Consider the following 7500-nt stretch of genomic DNA (forward strand, 5'->3'; position numbering starts at 1 on the left):
ATGTCACTTCCTCTAAACAGGTACAGTTACTGTCCCCTGCTGTCACGCGGGCTTCAGGTTCACTATGTCACTTCCTCTAAACAGGTACAGTTACTGTCCCCTGCTGTCACGCGGGCTGCAGGTTCACTATGTCACTTCCTCTAAACAGGTACAGTTACTGTCCCCTGCTGTCACGCGGGCTGCAGGTTCACTATGTCACTTCCTCTAAACAGGTACAGTTACTGTCCCCTGCTGTCACGCGGGCTTCAGGTTCACTATGTCACTTCCTCTAAACAGGTACAGTTACTGTCCCCTGCTGTCACGCGGGCTGCAGGTTCACTATGTCACTTCCTCTAAACAGGTACAGTTATTGTCCCCTGCTGTCACGCGGGCTGCAGGTTCACTATGTCACTTCTTCTAAACAGGTACAGTTACTGTCCCCTGCTGTCACGCGGGCTGCAGGTTCACTATGTCACTTCCTCTAAACAGGTACAGTTACTATCCCCTGCTGTCACGCGGGCTGCAGGTTCACTATGTCACTTCCTCTAAACAGGTACAGTTACTGTCGCCTGCTGTCACGCGGGCTGCAGGTTCACTATGTCACTTCTTCTAAACAGGTACAGTTACTGTCGCCTGCTGTCACGCGGGCTGCAGGTTCACTATGTCACTTCTTCTAAACAGGTACAGTTACTGTCCCCTGCTGTCACGCGGGCTGCAGGTTCACTATGTCACTTCTTCTAAACAGGTACAGTCATTGTCCCCTGCTGTCACGCGGGCTGCAGGTTCACTATGTCACTTCTTCTAAACAGGTACAGTTACTGTCGCCTGCTGTCACGCGGGCTGCAGGTTCACTATGTCACTTCTTCTAAACAGGTACAGTTACTGTCGCCTGCTGTCACGCGGGCTGCAGGTTCACTATGTCACTTCCTCTAAACAGGTACAGTTACTGTCCCCTGCTGTCACGCGGGCTGCAGGTTCACTATGTGACTTCCTCTAAACAGGTACAGTTACTGTCGCCTGCTGTCACGCGGGCTGCAGGTTCACTATGTCACTTCTTCTAAACAGGTACAGTTACTGTCCCCTGCTGTCACGCGGGCTGCAGGTTCACTATGTCACTTCCTCTAAACAGGTACAGTTACTGTCCTCTGCTGTCACGCGGGCTTCAGGTTCACTATGTCACTTCCTCTAAACAGGTACAGTTACTGTCCCCTGCTGTCACGCGGGCTGCAGGTTCACTATGTCACTTCCTCTAAACAGGTACAGTTACTGTCGCCTGCTGTCACGCGGGCTGCAGGTTCACTATGTCACTTCCTCTAAACAGGTACAGTTATTGTCCCCTGCTGTCACGCGGGCTGCAGGTTCACTATGTCACTTCCTCTAAACAGGTACAGTTACTGTCGCCTGCTGTCACGCGGGCTGCAGGTTCACTATGTCACTTCCTCTAAACAGGTACAGTTACTGTCCCCTGCTGTCACGCGGGCTGCAGGTTCACTATGTCACTTCCTCTAAACAGGTACAGTTACTGTCCCCTGCTGTCACGCGGGCTGCAGGTTCACTATGTCACTTCCTCTAAACAGGTACAGTTACTGTCCCCTGCTGTCACGCGGGCTGCAGGTGACACTGTCACTTCCCTGCTGTCACATCCTCTCTGTAGGTCTGTCACTGTGGCTTCACATCAGCCGCACGCCATGGGTGGACAAAAACAGCTCAGCAGCTAATGTGTGCATTTGTGTGTAATGTGTATGCACGACTGTGTGTGCATGTGTGTAAGTGTTTAAAAAAAAAGCTGTTGCAGTCAATGCAATGGAGGCAGATGGTGAAGGCAGCAGAGTTGTCGAAGAGGTCAGCAGCAGCAGCGCTTCAATAAAAATGCCCTGAAGCACGACATCGCTCACCACACATGCAGAAACGGGCCAAAGAAAAGCTAAACAAGCCTCCCAACCGCAGGAACCAGTGGCCTGTCTTTCAGGCACGGGATGGCATTTGACATTCAACAGAGGGGATGTTGGATTGCATGTTTGTGCCCACATTTTGGGCACTGCCTCTGACAAATGCTCTTAAAGGAGAATTCAGTTTTTTTTATACAACCTGGACCTTATTTCCAGCTTTATAACTCACCCTGGAAAGGATTTTTTGAAATCGATCAACTACAAAGCCATAACGCGCCAAGCATCGGCCTGGAACAGAGGAAAGAGGGGCATGTGCAATGTGTGTATTTACGTCCTGTAAATCGCTTATTGTCTGCCATACCATTATAAATAATAATTTCAAAAAAAGATTTTCGACTTTCAATAATAAAAGTCGATTATTCGAAAATTCAAAATTCGTTGCCCATCCCTATTATAAAGCATAAATAAAGCTGGAAATAAGGTCTGGAGCACCCCTCCCTCTCAACCCGGGCTGTACTGGAAAGGGAAGACAGACAGTAGATGAAGGACAGGCTGTACTGGAAAGGGAAGACAGACAGTAGATGAAGGACAGGCTGTACTGGAAAGGGAAGACAGCCAGTAGATGAAGGACAGGCTGTACTGGAAAGGGAAGACAGACAGTAGATGAAGGACAGGCTGTACTGGAAAGGGAAGACAGACAGTAGATGAAGGACAGGCTGTACTGGAAAGGGAAGACAGACAGTAGATGAAGGACATGCTGTACTGGAAAGGGAAGACAGACAGTAGATGAAGGACAGGCTGTACTGGAAAAGGAAGACAGACAGTAGATGAAGGACAGGCTGTACTGGAAAAGGAAGACAGACAGTAGATGAAGGACAGGCTGTACTGGAAAGGGAAGACAGACAGTAGATGAAGGATGGGCTGTACTGGAAAGGGAAGACAGACAGTAGATGAAGGATGGGCTGTACTGGAAAGGGAAGACAGCCAGTAGATGCAGCCTTGATCAGAAGCCACAGCTGAGGAGAGCAGGAGGCTCCAGGGCAGCAGACTGACCGCTGTCACCATGAGTCACGAGAGCAAGCCAGGCCACAACGCTGCTGCAGAGTGGAGTCATCCATCTGACGAGAAGAACTGCTAAGTTCTCCACAGTCAGCAAGGACAGACAGAGAGAGAGAGAATGAGCTGCTGGAGGAATCAGACTGAGCTGGAGTGGATCTGCAAGAATGCAGAATGCCAGTTCAGTACCCTACTTTTGACCATTAGGTGCCAGGCTTCACCACAGTTTTAGGTGGGGTGCGGAATTACTCTTTAAATAATTGGAAAATTAAACTCTTCTATTCAGGTGCCACTATGTCCAACATATTCACTGAGGGAACGTATGAATCTCCAAGTCTCAAGTTGAGTATTGTTGTAGTCTGGGCCGTGATCCAAAGTGAGGCAGCCTTGGTGTTTGCTAAAGGGAAGGGGGGGGGGGGGGGGGGGGGGGCTACAAAAATCTGAGCTCACTGGACAAAAATAAGCGGAATGTAGCGCGGCCAGATGCCTGCACTCTGACAGGCTGTTAGATGCCTGCACTCTGACAGGCTGTTAGATGCCTGCACTCTGACAGGCTGTTAGATGCCTGCACTCTGACAGGCTGTTTACAGGCTTGTAAACGCTTCTTCTCTCAGATACTGAGGGGTAAAGATCGCAGCCGTGACCCCCGGCGCTCTGCAGCGCTCCGTACACGAGGCGACAACACCGACTCCCGGCGCTGTGGTCTCTTGTGGAATACAGTGGTCTCTTGTGGAATACAGTGGCAAGAGAACGAGGTGTTTCATTAACGGGAAGCCGATGGCTGTACATACATGGCACCGGTCCCAAGAAGTGGCCGCTGACTGCTTGGATTTGTTTTGTGAGGAAAGGCCCTGTATTGTTGGCCTCGGCCCCACCTATTGTGTGTGTGTACAGTACCAGACGCCACATCTCAGCCAGCTCCAGCTGCCTGCTCACAATAACAAGGCCGGGGCTTTGCTGCTGCTGGACATTGGCAGTCGCTCACATCATGCCCCTCTCATAGCGTACATGACTTGAACGTGGCATAGGAATCATCAGAGTCCCCACAATATGATCAGTATTAAATCAAAAGTCAAGTCAAAAGAAATATTATTGCGATTTTAAAAATATTGCGATATATTGCGATTTATTACCTTTTTTCAACTGCAAACTATGTCCCCAAAGGAAAAAAAAACTTGGTCAACATCCGTTTTATCTAACAACAAGATTAAAGTTTCCACTCTGTTCATCTCACTTCAATCATTTTTATAGATCCATATGAAATCCGTTTTACTTGTTCCCAAATTCATTTTTTTCCATTTTAATTTTAATTTAGGGGTTAGGAGCGATATATATATTTTTTTGATGACTTGGCTCTCTCAGACAGCCTCTTCAACATGTTTCTCAAGGTGAAAACTAAGTTGTGAGGTGCAGAAAGGGTCACACGCAAGGCCGGCCCCCCACTCAAAAGACCCCAATCAAAAACCGAATCATTTCTCTAGGCCTATTTTACAATTATGAAATCATTTAGGTTACTATGATCATTAGATCTACTTCTTATTTTGATAATTAGGCCTACTTTTATCAATTTCAGCCAAATTATGGAAAACTCTGCAATATTCCATCTTTTACAGTTGATTCCATTTTTATTAACAAATTCCATGATTCCGTCCGCTTTTCGTTTTGCGGAAATCATATGGCCCTAATTTTTATTGCAGCAAAACGGGATTGTCATGCAGACAGACTTACTGACCACACGTCATAAAATAATAAAATATTGTGATACTCGGCATTTGTGCAATATGAATCACACACGGTATTGCCACACAAAATATTGTGATATAGCTGTATCGATCCCCCCACGCCTAGCAAGAGCCTATTTCCCTCTCCATTCAGCCGCCTCCTACCTTCCCAGAAATCCAACAGAAAGATGACTGTCCGATTAGGGGAAGATGATGCATCAAGGTCCTCTTTTCTTTGTGGTGCAACACAAAACTAACAGCCCTGTGGTCACTTTCACTTCCACGTACGGGTTAGGGTACGAGGTGTCAGCCGCAGAGCTCCGCGGGCTGCGTCTGCCTCCTTCACATGCTGCATCATTTCCTGTGATGGTGACTTTAAATACAGATCAGAGATCATTCTGACCTGCTTCCCCCTCCTCCTGAGGCCTTGCACGCTCTCAATCTCAAAAAACACATTTCCTCCCCACACCGACGACTCCAAGCTTCCTCCTGAGCGTTGGATATCAAATCGTAAGAAACCCGAGAGCCTCGTCTGAACACCCAGCATGGCCTGAATGACCTGGCAGCCTCGCGAACAAGCTGCATCCTCGTCTCTGCTGCTGCTCTGCAGTGAGCTGGCAAGGTCAAGACGGACAAGAGAGCCATTAACATATTAACAGTGTTGGGCAAGTTACTTTCAAAATGTAATATAGTACATATTACTAGTTACTTTAATTTGAAAGTAAGAAGTTACTTCACAATATTACTGTCTGTGTAGAGTAACTCGTTACTTATTACACTACTTTTGCATTACTTTCACCAAAACAACAGCAGCAGCAGAATGACATTGCCGCCCCGGAACAATCCAGAAAAATTATTTCAACCACCTTGAAGTCAGTGTAAACAATCCAAAATTAAAAATGTTATTCTTTTCCTTTGTTATTGTCATCTATAGTGATTATTTGCATAAAAACACACAGTTTGATTAGGAAATGATTGTATCTTTATTTAAATGTGTTTTGATTTTTTTTTTAACTCAATTTGTAACTTGAGTTACTTGACACAGTAACTGGTATAATATTACTGAAATCTTATCAGTAATAAGTTATCTTACCGAGTTAAGAGTTACTGCTAAAAGTAATATATTGCGTTACTTTTGTAATGAGTTACCCCCAACACTGGATGGAAATGAGCAGAAAACTGTCAAGTACAGGTGTGTGTTCCCAACAGCAGGTAATGACGGGGCTGCGCAGGCTGCGCGGCTCGTCCAAACCCTTCATTATGGAGCACAGGCCTGCTTTAAATGAGACTTGCTGCCTTTGAAGGGAGAGATCAACTAATGCCTACCCCACACTACAGGATTTTCAAATCCTTGAAGATTATAAAAATCTTGAGAGCCCACACACTACAGGACAGAGAGAGCCGATTTTTTAACATTTCAATCTTGGGACACACACAATCGCGTCTGTTCAAACGCAACCCCACACACTAGAAGATTATGCTGAAGATTCACCTTGGAAGCAGGGCTCGACGTTAACTTTTAAAATGCCTATTCATTGTGCGCATCGGGTGTAGTAGTAGTAATAATGATAATAATAATAATAATAATACATTTGTGTCATTTCGTTTTCTAAACAAATCTTATTTTTTGTTTTTATAATGCATTTGCACTGAAAGGATTTGTTTAACTAATATTTGCGCGGACAGCCGCGTCCATTCGGGGTGTAGGCCTACTGTGCACGGCCAGGCGAAAACCGTCTGCACAGGTGCCTTGTGGAGGGGGCGCGTCTGCTGATTTGACTCACTTTTCCGTGCGGACACTCGCCGATGCGGGAAGCATATGAGACCTAAGTGCTTGTTGTAGGCTACATGCTTTGCAGTATAGCATTAGTTTTCCGTCCCGTTCAAAGACGCACGGGTATTTCACCTCGATGACAATTTCCTCGTTCTTTGTTTCTGTGCGGGGCTGCGGGCAACAGCGGACGCGGACCAGATTATTTTGCGAAAAACTGTAATGGAAACGCAGCTACTACTGGCTCTCTGCTCAAGATGCAATCGCCTGTCGGGTTGTAAATATCTAACATGTTAGATATGCCCGATTCACAATCGGGAAGAGGCAGTCTTCCCGATTGTGAATCTTTGAACCCCACACACTACAGGATCATTTGGGAAGATTATCTGCCCGACGCGCCTCAAATCGGGAGCACCCCCGAGAAAATCGGGAGGGGGGAATCTTGGCCATAATCTTGCAAATTATCCTGTAGTGTGGGGTAGGCATAAGGCTTTATTTCAGGTGTCAAAGAGACACTACGGCCATTAAAAGGTCAGAGGATTGAGTCAAGCTAGTCTGTGGAGTCCCATGGGTGAAGACTCAAGGCCAGCAGATGCAAACAATCAATGGTACTAATTATGATTTCAAAGCAAAAACAACCCCAAACCCAGGGCCATGAAATCTAGTCTGTCCATGTGGTGAGTTTATGCCACGTTCAAGTCATGTTAGATTTACCATCTAGTCTGTCCATGTGGTGAGTTTATGCCACGTTCAAGTCATGTGGTGAGTTTATGCCACGTTCAAGTCATGTTAGATTTACCCTAAATTCGACCTCCTTTCAAAAACAACCCCCTGGCCGGCCTCCTTTGTATTTGACACAAACACGCTTGCCATTGCAAAAAACGAGGCCAACACCCCCAGCAGAGTCGCTGCTGGTGATCTCCTAGGCAGGTCAGCTGTGCCAAGGCTCCACCGATGCTCTCCCTCCGTGTTCAATGCACAGCATTGTTCGGCTGGATTGGGTAACGCAATCTCTCCAATTATTCATTATTATTACTTTGTTCCATTTTCCCTTCTGCTTCTTACTCAGATCGGGGCCAACGGT

This window comes from Poromitra crassiceps (assembly GCF_964638095.1).
Source record: "Poromitra crassiceps genome assembly, chromosome: 18".
Lineage (NCBI taxonomy): Eukaryota > Metazoa > Chordata > Actinopteri > Beryciformes > Melamphaidae > Poromitra > Poromitra crassiceps.